This window comes from Xenopus tropicalis, chromosome 3 (genome assembly GCF_000004195.4).
Source record: "Xenopus tropicalis strain Nigerian chromosome 3, UCB_Xtro_10.0, whole genome shotgun sequence".
In the NCBI taxonomy this organism is placed as follows: Eukaryota; Metazoa; Chordata; class Amphibia; order Anura; family Pipidae; genus Xenopus; species Xenopus tropicalis.
This window is the reverse complement of record NC_030679.2, coordinates 107,814,098-107,828,996: the sequence shown is the minus strand read 5'-3', so window position 1 is coordinate 107,828,996 and position 14,899 is coordinate 107,814,098. Positions and strand designations below refer to the sequence as shown.

The 14,899-nt window shown below is 39.5% G+C and overlaps 1 protein-coding gene and 1 long non-coding RNA gene across 3 annotated transcripts in view; one reads left to right on the top strand and one right to left on the bottom strand.

Moving 5' to 3' along the window:
• furin (furin, paired basic amino acid cleaving enzyme) overlaps positions 1 to 4,320 on the bottom strand; it is a 99,898-nt gene extending 95,578 nt beyond the window's left edge. Inside the window, exon 1 of one of the 2 annotated variants that reach the window (XM_002932241.5) lies at positions 4,160 to 4,320. The gene's annotated coding sequence lies outside the window, so the exon portion shown is untranslated. Of the gene's footprint in view, positions 1 to 4,093; positions 4,118 to 4,159 lie in introns of those variants that run through there. The other variant, XM_004912640.4, reaches the window with a different exon arrangement.
• A 2,449-nt stretch (positions 4,321 to 6,769) lies between these two features.
• Positions 6,770 to 13,922, top strand: LOC116409773. Its single transcript, XR_004222046.1, has 3 exons — positions 6,770 to 7,267; positions 10,339 to 10,457; positions 12,348 to 13,922. It is a non-coding gene; the product is annotated as an uncharacterized LOC116409773 (long non-coding RNA).
• Positions 13,923 to 14,899: the final 977 nt, after the last annotated feature.

Genomic DNA, 14,899 nt, shown 5'->3' with positions numbered 1-14,899 from the left:
AGGCACCCCTTCACCTCATTAGCAAGTGTGTGCACGCATGTGAGCCAGGAGCTGGAAGAGAGGTGTAGGCTGTTTGATAGATAATGTTAGTGTTGAAAGAGGCAATTAGATGCTCAGTGCCAGATAATTTACTTGCAAAAGAAAATTAAAATTGTTAACTCTTTGCCTCACTTTGATCTTTAAGTTAAATAACCAACAAACCTGAAATCCCAGGATGCCTTGAAAGAAATGTAGTCACAGTCACAGGAAAGCAATTTGATTTACATGCACTAAACTAATTATGTAAACAAAGGCAAAGAGTACAACAGAGATAACGGAATATTTATGTGTAGAAATCATTTTTACATAGATTGCATGTATACACCTTCCTGTTCTACAGTGCTACAGAAGATGTCAGTGCTTTACAACTACACGCATAGTGAAAGCACAAGGATTTCAATAAATTTAAATCACAAGAATGCTCATCCTTTGAAAAAGTTTATATATTTATACATGGGAGGAGAACAGTCATAGCTTAAAAACTGCCTAGGTGCTACTAGTACAAGGTCAAAGTACAGAACTTTACAGATCTGGAAATAAAAGCAAATAGTACAACAGAGATAACGGAATATTTATGTGTAGAAATCATTTTTAGATTGTAAGCTCTACGGGGCAGGGACCTCCTTCCTACTGTGTCTCATACCACATGGCACTTATATATATATATATATATATATATGTATTTATTGTATTTATTTATTATATCACTCGTCCTCCCTGTGTGTAATTTTGTATTCTGTAAGATTGTACAGCGCTGCGTACCCTTGTGGCGCTTTATAAATAAAGTTATACATACATTACAAATACAAGCCCAAAGGTTCTGTCAATAAAGGTCACTGGTGGATACCAAAATGTTGGGCTTGTAAATAAACCATTTTTTTCTCTATCAAGACAGATTGGATAATGATGTGTCACCTCTTGAAAAAACACAAGGGTATTATTCCAAGACTACATAGGGGTTCAAAGTTGTACTTTTATACAGGCATGACGCTCTATGCTATTATCTAGCCACCTGAAGCAGAAGGTACATTATTTCATACAAGTCACAAGTGATTGACTTATTTCTCCAAGTATCTTCTATACCTAAATATTTTATAACTTATTCCACACCTTTGTGTACTCTATGGACAAGTAGTATAGAAAATGTATAGATGTACACCAATGCAATAAAGGGGAAATGCACTGCAGCTAAGGTTGTTGGATCATGTGAAGAAAAAAAATGGGGGATGTGTAAAGTAAATCCTACATTTACCAGTAGCTTTCCTGATTGCTTTCAGTGATTTAGTAGATTTAGCTGGAGGCTCAACCTAGTGTACAAACAAAAGCATGCCTGTGTACAATAGCCTTCTAAAGGGAAAACACCTACAACATATACACGCATTTCAGTTCAAGAACAGCCTTTGGGGAGGGTGCAGAGTTTAAGAATCTGTTGGTCAGCCTAAGGGTATCTTTACTAGATGAAGATCAGCCCGGTGGAAACTGGTTTACACAAAAAGAAGCCAGACAAGTAGTGCTGCTTTAAGGTACCAGTCAGCCCAGGGCAAAGATCTCATTGGTGGGTCCCTACAGCTACCCCAAGATATTTGTGAAAGGACTAGCCTCAAGCAGGAGAACTTGACTTTATTAAGGCAGGAAAAAAGAAATACCCTATAGTTAGTGTAGTAGACCTGAGATCGAGATGTGCTGCGCTGGTCCAACAGCGTTGCAAGCAGATAATCCATAATTACAAATATCAGGGATTGTTTCATAATAAAATGCTAAAAAAAATTGTTACATATAGAAGATTAAAGTAAATGGGATTCTATGGGATGCTTTTTTAAAAAGTTATAGCAGTTGAAAGGTTTGATGGTGGGCCCTGGGCAATTGTTCCTTTTGCCTATTTATTTATTAAAACGACCCTGCAGGCAGGACTTGTTAGAATCCAGATGGTTATTTCTATTTTAACCAAGGACATTTGTGAGAGCAACATAGTAGAAATCTCAAATCAATGTGTAATACTAAGGAACATAAGCAGATTTGGTACAAATCTACTTAAAATCCTTTACTTTTTTTACTTAAAAATTCAATTTTCATTATTTGTGTTTTAGCTTATATTGAGCAAGCAAAAACAAGAATGCCATCGCCTGCAATTTAAATGCAAGGACCACTACGATTGCCAGGGGCAGCTTACATTGTGCTTTGAGGAAAAACAACCTAAAAACATTCCAAAAGACACAATGCCTCAACAAAAGGACAAACAGGCAAGGCATGAGTACTTCTACATGTCTAAGGGCTGCAAATAAATGCAATTCTTAATATGTCTGGACACAGTATAAACCTATTTTGGAATGTGACACAATAGAATAAAACAGTTTGCCACTTTTTTAATCTTTCTGCACTCTTTTACCTATGACCAATTTTCTATACATACACTTGGCTAAGCCTTGTTGAACTATTCAAGGGGGTGCACAAAGAAAATTGTTAAACTTGAATTACAAAACACCTCCAGATAAATACAAAGTTCACGCAAAGCAGACAGATTTCTGGCTCTTTAGGTTTCGTGAACAACAACAAACACTCAGTTGCTGACTATGGAGCTGTACATTCTAAACAGTTGCCGACCTATGTCGATGTCTGGTATATGGGTGGGGGTTGCCACTAATATTATGTCTACTGCGGGCAAGAGACCATGATGCCCCTCATTAGTTCCAACTGTCTCACAGTCTTATAGTTGTGGTTTGGTTAGCACAGATTATATGCATCTGGTGTAGGTTAAAGGAAAAGCTTCTGCAATCTATTTAGCTTTAAAAAAAAAAAACACACTGACATCCTTGGGTTTCTCTGTGCCTGCTCTTCTGAAGTCAGAGCAAGACAACATGCAACAACACTACACATTCTTTGCCATCTCTTTGAGCCAAAAGCAAACTGCTCATATGATTTGAATACTACCATTCCCAACAGGATCTAAATAGATATTATCTAAATTTACACTAACAACTAAACCTGTACATGAATGCTTCAGCGGCATCCTAAAAACAACCATTTCCCTGCATATTCTCCCCAAATTACTAAATATATAAAATAACCACAGACACATGACTTTATGTCACACCCAGTACACTTTAGGCTGGTGCAAAAACAATGCATAAAGAGATACAATAAAGAACGATATTTTTACATGAAGAATTAAACACCACAATGAAAAGTATTTTCAGTGGCAAACATAACATTCTGGACCCAGAGTAAAACATTTAGGGAGCTTTACCTTAGAGAACACATATCCCTTAATATGGTACAATGCAAATGTGTAATGATGAAGATCCCTCTACACTTGGCATCCACTGTTACCCCCAACCCACCCCATACAGCCCTAAATATTTTTAATTCTGTTCATAGGAGTGATAATCTGCAGTGAACAGAAGGCAAACACAGGGATTAAAAAAAAAAACAACTCAAAATGTACAGGGAAAAAAAACAGGACAATGAAATGTTTGCCTGGAAAATGATGGGTTTTACAGTGTACAAGAGACCAAAGCTAAACACACAAAAGCGAAGAAGAGGGTTTGGAGAATGTAAGGAAAAGGTTCAAGGCTCCTGGATTTGTCATCAAACGAGGACAGAGCCATTATTCCCTGCCAGGTACTTTTCAGTCGGATAGCACAAAAACAAAGACGGTGAGGAAAGATGAAGGATGAAAGGAATAAGTGTGATCAGAAGGTTAGAGAGAGTGAAAAATTGTAAAGGGAAGCAAGAATGCGGGGGAGACTTCATTCAGCAAAATTATAGTCTGGGAAATGTACAGAACACCTTAAGGACAAAACAACCTTATTCCAAGCGAACGGCCATAAAACGCAACTGAATTTTTAATGTCGTGTTGGAGAACAGCTGAGCTTCATAAATAAGTAGCTGCCTATGTCCCCTAAAAGTTCTTATAACTTACTACGGGGAGGTTAAAAATGTCCTTTTCCCAGAGATAGCATGTAATGATGCATGAGATGATATCTATACTACATTCTACTCATTACAGACACCAACACAATCCCAGCAAGCACAACTGTTTGACATATTTACGTACCCTCACCAGACGGACTATACTGATGTGCCAGGGTGCACTGACAAAGTCTATGCGCTCCATACATACCGACATACACTCCCGCATCTCGCCGGACAGTCCTGGTTATCTTAACGCAGCCCGCAATCTGTGATCTGTGCTTAAATGTCCCGTAACCCCGTTATTATCCAGCTTCTCAGCTCCCGCCGGACAGCGAGTACCGATGTCAAATCTCTCATCTCGCGAGAGTGTGTGTGTATATAAGCGCAGTGACGCGCCGGGGAGCCGCCTTGGGGGAGTGACGAGCGCTCACACAGTGTCTCTCTCTTACACAATCACAAGCTGCTGCTGCTGTTACACGGTAGTCTGTGGTGGGCACGGCAGGCTGTGGGCGGCCGCTAGCATTTTTTTTTTCCTGCGTTCGCAGCTCCTGCTTATTTAAGGGAACGGAATGGTTTTTTAGAGGTTGTTGTCGGCAATGACCGCTGCGCCGCACAGCCTCAACTCCCAATTCCAGCTAATTCATCCGCTCTTTTCTATGGAAGTTGGAACCCATACCTGTGACCTCTTCTCTCAGGTTCACCAAAAAGGAAAGAGTTTTTGTGCAAACAATGGCAAGGTGGAATTAAGTAATCTTTTTAGATGTGTTTTATACTGACCGGGTAGTCAGGTGATTTTTGCCAACAAGGGCAAGATTTCACAATTTAGGGATAAAACAGTGCTTAAGATAGGGGTCCTCAATTTCATAAGCTGGGGGCAATTCATGGTCCCTCAGACTGTTGGGGGGCCAGACTATAGTCCTGAAACTACTGCCCCCCTCTCCAGATGCCTGCTGCAGGGTCAAAGTATGCCTGCTCCCTGCTGTGTCCTCCCACTCCCCGCTCCGTTTGTCCTCCTCCCAGCTGCAAGAGGTGCCTGGATCTGGCCGCGGGCTGTAGTTTGAGGATCCATGGGTTAAGAGATAACAGTGGGTGAAATTGAGCAAAATTAATCTTATGTTTTTGAGGTTTTTTTTAATGGTGTGGAGGATACTAGTATTCTTATGCAAACAAGGGGCAGATTTTTCACAATTCAGGGATAGAACAAGGGCTAATTTAGCAGAAGACAAGGTAACATTCAGTTACATAGCAGAAAGTTCAGGGGCCCCAAAAAAGTAGATGGGGGTTCCCCTTTATTAAGAAAGAATAAAGGTGGTCATACATGGTCTGATGAAAGCTGCAGATGTTTTCTCATTGGCCATGTATGGGGCATCTCCACTCGACCAATATCAGCAAGTTTAAAAAAATCCTGTTGGGACTAGAAGCACAAACTGAAACCCTAATATGACCTGATTAACTCTATTAATGTGAAACTGCTGGTGCATTCTAAAGCTGGCCCTACTCTGAAATATTTGCTCTTTTGGCAAGGTCGCCAAATGATCAGATCAACCCAATATCACTCACCTCAAGGTGGGCACATCAGAGAAATATCTGCTCACTGACAAAACAGCGGCTAATTTAGAAGACAGCTTAGCTCTTTTTACTGTGGCATAAGCATATACCAGTGTTGCTTTTAAACAAGGGCCACATTTTTCACAATTTAGGGACAAAACAAAGGCTAATGTAACAGAAATTAAATTGACCAAAAGTAATCTTTTAGGGCAATGACAGGTGGGACGTTTTATCGCCAGTGAGTATTTTAGGCTACAGCAGGCAACAAAATGTCCATAGTTTCTTCTCCATCACCTAATATGTGAATTGCTGCTGAAGAAACATACATGGCTGGAAGTTGCTTAAAGTTTCCTCACAAGGAAACGTTGGGCTACTTTAGAAAGTAGCCACGATGTGTATGTTTCTCAAGTGGTGATTCGCATGTTAGCCAGTGGAGAGGAAAGTTTTGTTAGTCGTTGTAGCTGAGATTAACCACGAGTAACAAAACATCCCTTCTGTCATTCCCTATACTCTTATCTTATTATAGTTCATATTTGGAAGTGTCCAATTTCCCTGTCAGTTCCGGGGACCCAGAAAATCCAATTTAAAATTTTTACTTTTAAGCTGGCAAGGTCGCCAAACAGCAGATCATTCACTGTTATGCCCAACTTGAGGTCATATCAACTGGTATTATTGTTAATTTACATCCTGTCCTGTGCAGAATACAGATCTTAGCTTAGATTGGCCTTTAATATCAGAAACATGTTAGATATATTTCAGGTGCATTGTTATACAGTTATATTAGTGCCATGGATAATGTATTAGATTTACTGTAGTGCAAAAACAAAATTTGGACACACCATATAAAATTACATGTTCTCTGTTTAAAACTTACTGTCAAGTTGCAAACTCTCAGGAAGCAAAATCATAACAAGCCATGTTGACCAGGAGCCATGGATTGTTTATTAGTGAGCAGTTGCATGCAAGCCTAACATCACAATGTTTTTGGCTGAAGTGGTGTAAAGGTTGCTGCCACTGGAAGCACATCCATCTGGCAGTCTGACAGGAAAGTCATGGAAGAGGATTAATGGTCTGGGGCTGGTTTCCACAGTTTGAGTTAGGAGTAGTGATGGGCGAAATGTTTCGCCAGGCATGGATTTGCGCCGAATTTCCGCATATCACGATTGGCGGATTGTTTTGCAAAATGGATGAAAAAATTCGCTGCACGTCCAAAATTTTTTTGCCGCACAACATTTTCGCCGTTTCGCAAATTTTTTGCCGTTTCGCGGATCTTTAGAAAGATTCGCAAATTTTCCGGCGAAATGGAACAGATTCGCTCATCACTAGTTAGGAGTAACTGTTGCACGTAAGCCTTTAAGACTGCAGTGTATAGTGGCATTTGTGACAATTCTGTGCTTCCTACTTTGCGGCAACAGTTGGAAAAGTACCTTTCCCATTTCAGCAAAATAATGTCCCTATGCATAAAGTGAGTTTTGTACAGAAGGGGTTTGCTAAGATGGGATCTTGACTTGAACAGAGCCCTGAGCTCAACCCTACTGTAACCTGTGGAATCCATTGGAACACACCAACCCTACTAAACACGTGGAATGAACTGGAATGCCAACTGTGAGACAGGCCTGATCCCCAACATCAATAACGTTCTTGTGGCTCAAATGGAAGCAAATCCCACCAACAGTGTTCGATTCCAACTTTCCTAGGAAAGTAGAGGCTCCTATAGCAGCCAAAGAGGACTGGCTTCATGTTCATATCCGTGGATTCAGAAAGAGATGTGAGACAAACAATTGTTTTGGATACTTTTGGCTATGTAGTGTGATTGAGAAAATATAATTTATTATTGTATTTCAATAAAAAACATTAATCCTAAATGGAAAGATCCAAAGCACCTAAGAGTGAGCAAATGGATTATAAATATCTACTGTAGAACACTTCAGCACAATTAAGCTAGCTATACACCCTTAGATTGTTATTACATTTATTTATAGAGTGCTATCCTATTCTACAGCACTGAACTTGAGTACATAATAAATGACATACAGACAAAATGATACATTAGGTAATGAGGGCTCTTCCCACAAGGGCTTACAATCTATAGGGCAGGGCCGCCATCAGGGGGGCACAGGGGGTACAATCATCCCGGGCCCGGACGATTTTAACTTTAAAAGGGGGCCCGGCCATGCTAAAGTTTTCTTAGTAGCTCGGGCCCCCTTTAATCAGTTCCGGGCCCTGTCATTGGTGGTCAGCGGGGGATCCTATTGGTTGCGCCCCGTGCGTACATGCACGTCTGTACGCATGGGGCGCAACCTTATAAAAGGGCCTGTCTTAGTTCGGCACTCAGAAGTGCAGAGGTTTCATCGAGGAAGGACCTCGCCGGGGGAGGCCGAATCTACCGCCGCAGAAGACGCTGCCGCTGAAGAAGGAGATGCCGCCGCTGAAGAAAGAAGACAACGCCGCCGCTGAAGAAGAAGACGCCGGAGGAGCCGTGCTGTGCTGGCTACCAATGTACTGGGGGGGGGGGGGCACTGCTGGCTACTAGAGGGGGCACTGCTGGCTACTAATGGGGGCCCTGTTGGCTACCAATGCATTAGGGGGGCCCTGTTGGCTACCAATGCATTAGGGGGGCCCTGCTGGCTACCAATGAATTAGGGGGGCCCTGCTGGCTACCAATGTACTAGGGGGGGCACTGCTGGCTACTAATGGGGGCCCTGCTGGCTACCAATGCATTAGGGGGGCCCTGCTGGCTACCAATGAACAAGGGTGGCACTGCTGGCTACCAATGTACTAGGGGGGGCACAGCTAGCTACCAATGTACTAGGGGGGCACTGCTGGCTACCAATGAACTAGGGGGGGCCTGCTGGCTACCATGTATTAGGGGGGCCCTGGTGGCTACCAATGTCTCAAGTCTGTGAGTCCTTTGTACTGGTGTGAGGGGGGCCCAGAAAATTTTGTTGTGAGGGGCCCCGTGATTTCTGATGGCGGCCCTGCTATAGGGTGAGGATATGTGAGACACAAGGTAGAAAATATGTAGCTATGTAGGGAAGTTAATGGATCAGCAAGGTGTGGTATGACAAGGCTGATGTTATTCCAAAAAATCATGAATTGTGTAAAGGAGCTGCTAGGGGTCTGATGGTTTGAAAGATGAGTGCTTGTGTCATTGAATGTCTTGAGCATTCGTACATGCAAGGACCAGAAAGATTTAAAGAATGCTAAGTAATGAGTGTTTTTGATCAGCCATACACACAATATCTAAAGAATACTCATAAGAGAACTTTCTGTACTGTGTGTAGTAATAAAGCCTTTTAAGTTTATCCTTCATATGACAGTGAGCACACAGATATGATCCCTCATTAAAGCAACAATGACTGAAAGTGTCAAGGTAATACTGTACCTCTGATATAGGAAAGTGGTCTTATCAACAGTTCTAGAAAAGTACATGCTATAGTGGCCATTTGGAAAATTCCCTAATACATTTTATCCATCTATGTCTCTGTAACACAGTATATTACTGTACTACAAAAGTCATTCACGCTACTACATTTCAAACATATTTGAAAAAAGTTTGTTGTTGACAAAATATTCTTAGATTGGTATATATGTATATATATGTATACATGTATATATATGTATATATATATGTATACATGTATATATATGTATATATATATATATATATATATAATATCAGGTGCTTTGGCTTGGTTTTCATATGGTTGATAAGAAGAGCTAGTTTGCACTGGCAAAAAATTGAACAATGTATTACCATGCATTTTCTTAACATTATTTGGGAGTATAACATTTATGCAACCATCTCATCTGAGAAGAAGTGGATAAAATTGGTACTGAAACTGCCATCTTGCTGAAGGCATGTCAGCTTGTCACTATGAGGAGAGGAATCTAGAGGCAGGTTTTTCATTTTGTCTGCCTTGAATATATTTGCCAAGGAGTGTTTTGTGCAGTGGTTCCTTTGTGCAGATAACTGATTAGCAAGCTAGATTCTTGAAATATTTTGCATTTTATCAACATACATTTAACTGAACAAAACCCATAGTATCTGTTGGTGTACAACGATTATAATATAGATAACAGGATAAAATACTTGAATTGCTGTCTTTTAATATATATATGTGTGTGTGGGTGTATATAATATTAAATAGTCATCAGCGCCGGATTTCTAAATGACGCGCCCCGAGGCCGCCCCCATTCGGCGCCCCCTACCGCCCCCACCCGCAGTACGAGCGCGCATGCGCAAACCACCTCCTCCTCCCCTGCCGTCCCCATTGCTCCGTATGGGAGCAAAATTTTAAAAATTTGCGTGCGGCGGGGCGGCATGCCGCCCCTATGTTTATGCCGCCCTAGGCCCGGGCCTTTGTGGCCTCGCCACAAATCCGGGCCTGATAGTCATAAATATCCTGTAAATTTTATGGAATTTTATCCTCATATTTTACAACAGAAGGTACATTATTTGTTATAATAGACAAGTTTCCTATTATGCCACTAAGGATTTCTATGGCTATATAAAGACAAGGCCAAAGGCCAAGTGCTTTTGTGCAGGTCAAGAAGCTCAGAGGTGACTTCCAATAACCTTATATTTTACAACATGGGGTACCGTATATGTTACAGCAGACACATTTCAGTGAGTCATGTGAATCTGGACTGGCAATCTGTATACTCTGGAAAATGCTGTAAGATATCATATATACTTTTTACTGGGCCTGGGGGGTGGCTGTTTTGATATTAATATCTTTATATTTTAGAACAGGGGGTGTTTTATATGTATTGATGCATTAACATAACATGCATTCTCTAGCTTATGAAACCTAGTCTTTCCTATCTTTCTTATAGGATACAACAATATTAAGATGAGCTGTTCAGCAGGCAGACCAAAACCAGATTGCCAAAAGCACAAGGGGAAACAACAATAGTGTATACAACAGCAGGTTGATTCTGTGCACATAACATTAGTAAGTAATAATTAGAGTTGCCCTTTAAGACTGTAAACTCGTGAGCAGGGCCATCTGGTATTATTTTCATACTGTAACCCTTTTGTTAAATTATTTTTTGTCCCCTATTTGTTATAAATGAATGTAATGCACTGTGTAATTTGCTGGCACTATATAAATAGCTGATGATGGTGTCAGTAATTATTTCAAAGCCAAGTAAAAATGCTCTGAACTATTGTGAGGCTACCACAGATGCACTGAAAAGGTGTCCTATTATCTTTGGTACTGCAGATTTAAAAGAGGGATAAACTGAATCAAGGATTTGGTTAAAGGAATACTGTCATGGGAAAACTTGTTTTTTCCAAACCTGTGCTCTGATAGACTTCAGTCACACTTTGCTGCTGAGCTGCAAGTTGGAGTCATATCACCCCCACCCTTCCCCCCCCCCCCCCCCCCAGCAGCCAATCAGCAGAACAATGGGAAGGGAGCAAGATAGCAGCTCCCAGTAGATATCAGAATAGCACTCAATAGTAAGAAATCCAAGTCCGGCTTGGGACTCCTTCAGTTACATGGGAGTAGGAGAAACAATAGGTTAGCTGAAAGCAGTTCTAATGTTTAGCGCTGGCTCTTTCTGAAAGCTCAAAATCAGGCACAATGCACTGAGATGGCCACCTACACACCTATATTAGAGCTATTAGAAATATTTGCTATGTAAACAGTAAATAATTTAGAAATAAAAAGTATACCATAAAAAATAGGGTATTAGGGTAAAGTGTACAAACCCCTCTTCCTCAGGTAAAAAAATACAGTTTTAGCACTTTATATGTCCTTTTTTGCTCACTCTTTGTTCTTTTCATCTTGTGCTTCTTAATAGCCATATATATACCTGACGCTGCAGTGCATCTGTAACTATGAAAGTAAGGGGAGCTGAGGTAGATGGGGGCTGCAGAAGTGCCAATAGGCCAGTGCTTTGCCTTTAATGATGTTTATTTCACATCTTCAGTGGCTTTTAATAATAGTTAATGTGACCCTGGTTTAGGGGAGAGGTGATAGGCAAAGGTAACGCTCTGTCATTCTGAAGCTATAAGACAACAGCATAAAAGAGAACTTGTCACTCAAATGATCAGAGAAAATGACAGAATTATAGGACAAGGAATTAGTGTGTTTCACTTGAAGCACCTTTTGAATTGAACTTATTACATTGTATGGCCCACATTCATAAGTAGCCTTTAAAGGTAGGCATATTTTTGAATGCCATAGGAAATAGTCAAACAGATGGTTCATATTACATCAGTCTAATACAGCGCCTTGCAAATGTATTCTGACCCTAGAATAATTCACTCATTTTATTGAATAACAAATCTTATACTACAATGTTCACTGTGATATTTGCATTTTAAATCAGTGAAGCTGAATTTTATTTTTATGTGATTTTTAATTTTTTATTAATTGTAGTTGTTTTTTTAATGCAAGAAAAGTAAAAGGTAAAAAAAAGGAGCAATACAGTATTCTGTCTGGTTAAGGATTCAATCTCCATAATGTAGTATTTTATCAAACCAGAACACAATGACCACTATTCCTTGATTTTTTATTTTCTCTGTGTATGAATCTAAACCTGAATGCAGGTTTACTGAAATTTGGCTTTTCTTAGGCTTTTGTGAAAGACATATCCTTTCCCACCTCCTCTCAGTGACAGTCTTTCTCTCTTCCTCGCCTTGCTGTGACAGACATACTGCTGACTATTGCTTAGATGTGATTGACAACTCTCTTATACAGACACCCCGCGCATATGGACAGCCAGCTCATAACAGAGGATATTATCACCATATACTGTTACAGTGGCTCTGTAGGTTGGCACTGCAGAACAGTGCAATGGCCATATTAATCTTGCTGCTGTTTCCTCTGTTCCAGAGAGACTTGGAATGTTCAGCTCCATCAGCTTTTCTGCACTGGTGAGCCCAGATTATGTGGAATATTCAATTAATCACTTTACATTGATGCCTACCTTCACAAAGAGAAATCTGCTACCCAAACTGACTTTATCAATCTGACACTATGTGGTGTTTAGATTTACAATAGCAGTAACTTATTGTTCCTGTGGATATTGTATTATAAACTGTATATTTATGCACGCTAACTGCGTCCTGTGTCATAAACAATATTAAATCTCAGGTAGGCAATTTATCAAAATTAGAACATTCTTGATTTTTCTCACTGAATTTCACATATGAGAAATGTTGCATATCTTGCATTTTATTTAGTTCTTGAGAATTCATAATTTGTCTTTTGATTTTCTCGAACATGAGAGCTCAAACAACATTTTTACTCTCATCATTAGTGTTAGAAAAAGATTTAGTTTTATAGTAAAGCAACGTGAGAATCTTGACAATTCTTGAGTTAAGTAAATAAAGAGATTTAATCATTTTCATCAGATTTTTATTCAAACACAAATGATTTTCAAATTGGTTTGAATAAATTCTTGTAGGTTTAGTCTACCCTTTTTTAAGGAAAAAAAGACAACAATAATAATGTTTGAGAAAAAAGAATTAGAAAAAACATGGGAAAAGGAATCTTTTTTACTCTAGAGAACCCTTAAATTTGATAAAATCGTCAATATCATTTGTTCAGTGCTACACAGGCAGCAATCATGTTGCACTGTCCGATAATGGCATATTGTTTTTAATCAAAACATTGACTCTGTAAAAGCATAGTTATCATTCACACAGGAGTGCTCCTGTCACAGTGTGAAATTGTATTATTATTATTATTATTACTACAGAGATGTGTAATGTCAGAAGGAAAAGACATCCCATACAAACTCAAACAGTGCTTTTTAATTTACCATTCTGCAGGGACAGTTTCACTATTAAATTAATGATAAAAGAATAGGAAAGAAAACTATTTCTCAGGCTAATCTCAACTTATATATACAGCTTGGATAGAAGGCAGAGGGGTGATTTGACTGAAACCTTTACATTATTCAAAGGGCTTAAAATCCAGGAGGGAAGTACATTTCAGAAGAAGAGGAATAATAGAGAAAGAGGTCATGCCCTGAAGCTCTGCAGTTTGAAGCTGAAAAGTTATGTTAAAACAAATTAGTTACATTTTACTGAATACTTGGAACTCCTTCCAAATGTAATAGAGGCTGAAACAACAGACGCTGTTAAATCGCTTTGGATAATTGTGTTCCAGGAAGCAAATGGAACATTCTTCAAGCATATTTTTAAACAGATAAGTTATTGGTTAGATTAGATGGCATCTTGTGTTTTTTATTTGTTGTTCTCTTTTTACTGACGTCATACTGTGTTTATAACTGTTGATGTTAAAGGGAATCTGTCACCCTAAGAAATCATTCCTAATTCTTTTCTATTGTGTTTGTCAAGCAAAATTAACTTCACTTACACCATGTAAGTAATATAAATATGGTCTCCTACAGTCTTGGAATTACACAATTACAATAAGCAGGAAGGTGCCATTTTGTTAGTAAGAAAAACTTTGTATCACCCCAAAATCTCATGTACGTGCCAGAATGGGGGACCCGATGCCCATGTCCATGCACTGGCTACACCATTAGATGGCGAGGAGGGAGGGGAAAAGCGAATGCTGAATAGAAAGTGAAAGTAAATGTCTGCCTAAGGCATAGAGGCAGGGCAGACAATATATGATTGACAGCTGGGATTTTTTAATACCTTTATAATGGGTATGGGTGTGTTAATAAAAAAAATGACTTTGGGTTTCATGTTTAATATGAAAAGGAATTTTATTTTACAGCTTTGTATGCCTGGGCGACAGTTCCCCTTTAATTGCTGATTGTCAATCTGATTGTGACTCTTACAGAGGGGATGGGAGGAGCTTATTTAACTTTTGTTAAAGCACTGCCGGGGTCCTAGAATTCCTCAAACATGTCCTTTCATGAAAGTGTTTTTTTTTAATTAAATTGAGATCATTGTTATTATTTAGTTTTATATTCTATCTTGCTTACTAGCTTTTCTTTATTTCTATAATTATAAATGTAATGAGAACTAGCTCTCTCTCATGTTTGTATCGGTAGTTTCAGTGTTGGTGAGATCATAATTTTCTTTTGCTGAAAAAGGCATACTGTAGTTCATTTTTTCTACTGTTGAATCTGCAGCACATTACAGCAGTGTTACCTGTTTCCATGGATCCCCTTAGTCCCAACATCCTGGGTATAGTGGCAACCTCTGGAAAACCTTGCAGCTATTACCGTGGACAGCAGGCATCTTGGTCTTTCTGCATGAGACTAAATCTGTTTGTTACATGAGTGCCTAATGTTAACAGAAATTTACCCAGATGGATGACACTGGATGATGTTTCATATTTAGGGGCACATTTACTTATCCATGAACGCTCCGAGCGTTCTTTCGATCGGTCCAATCGTATTTTCCGCGACTTTTTCATACCTTGTGTGATGTTTTCGACGCTTTAGCATCTTTTTCAACGCT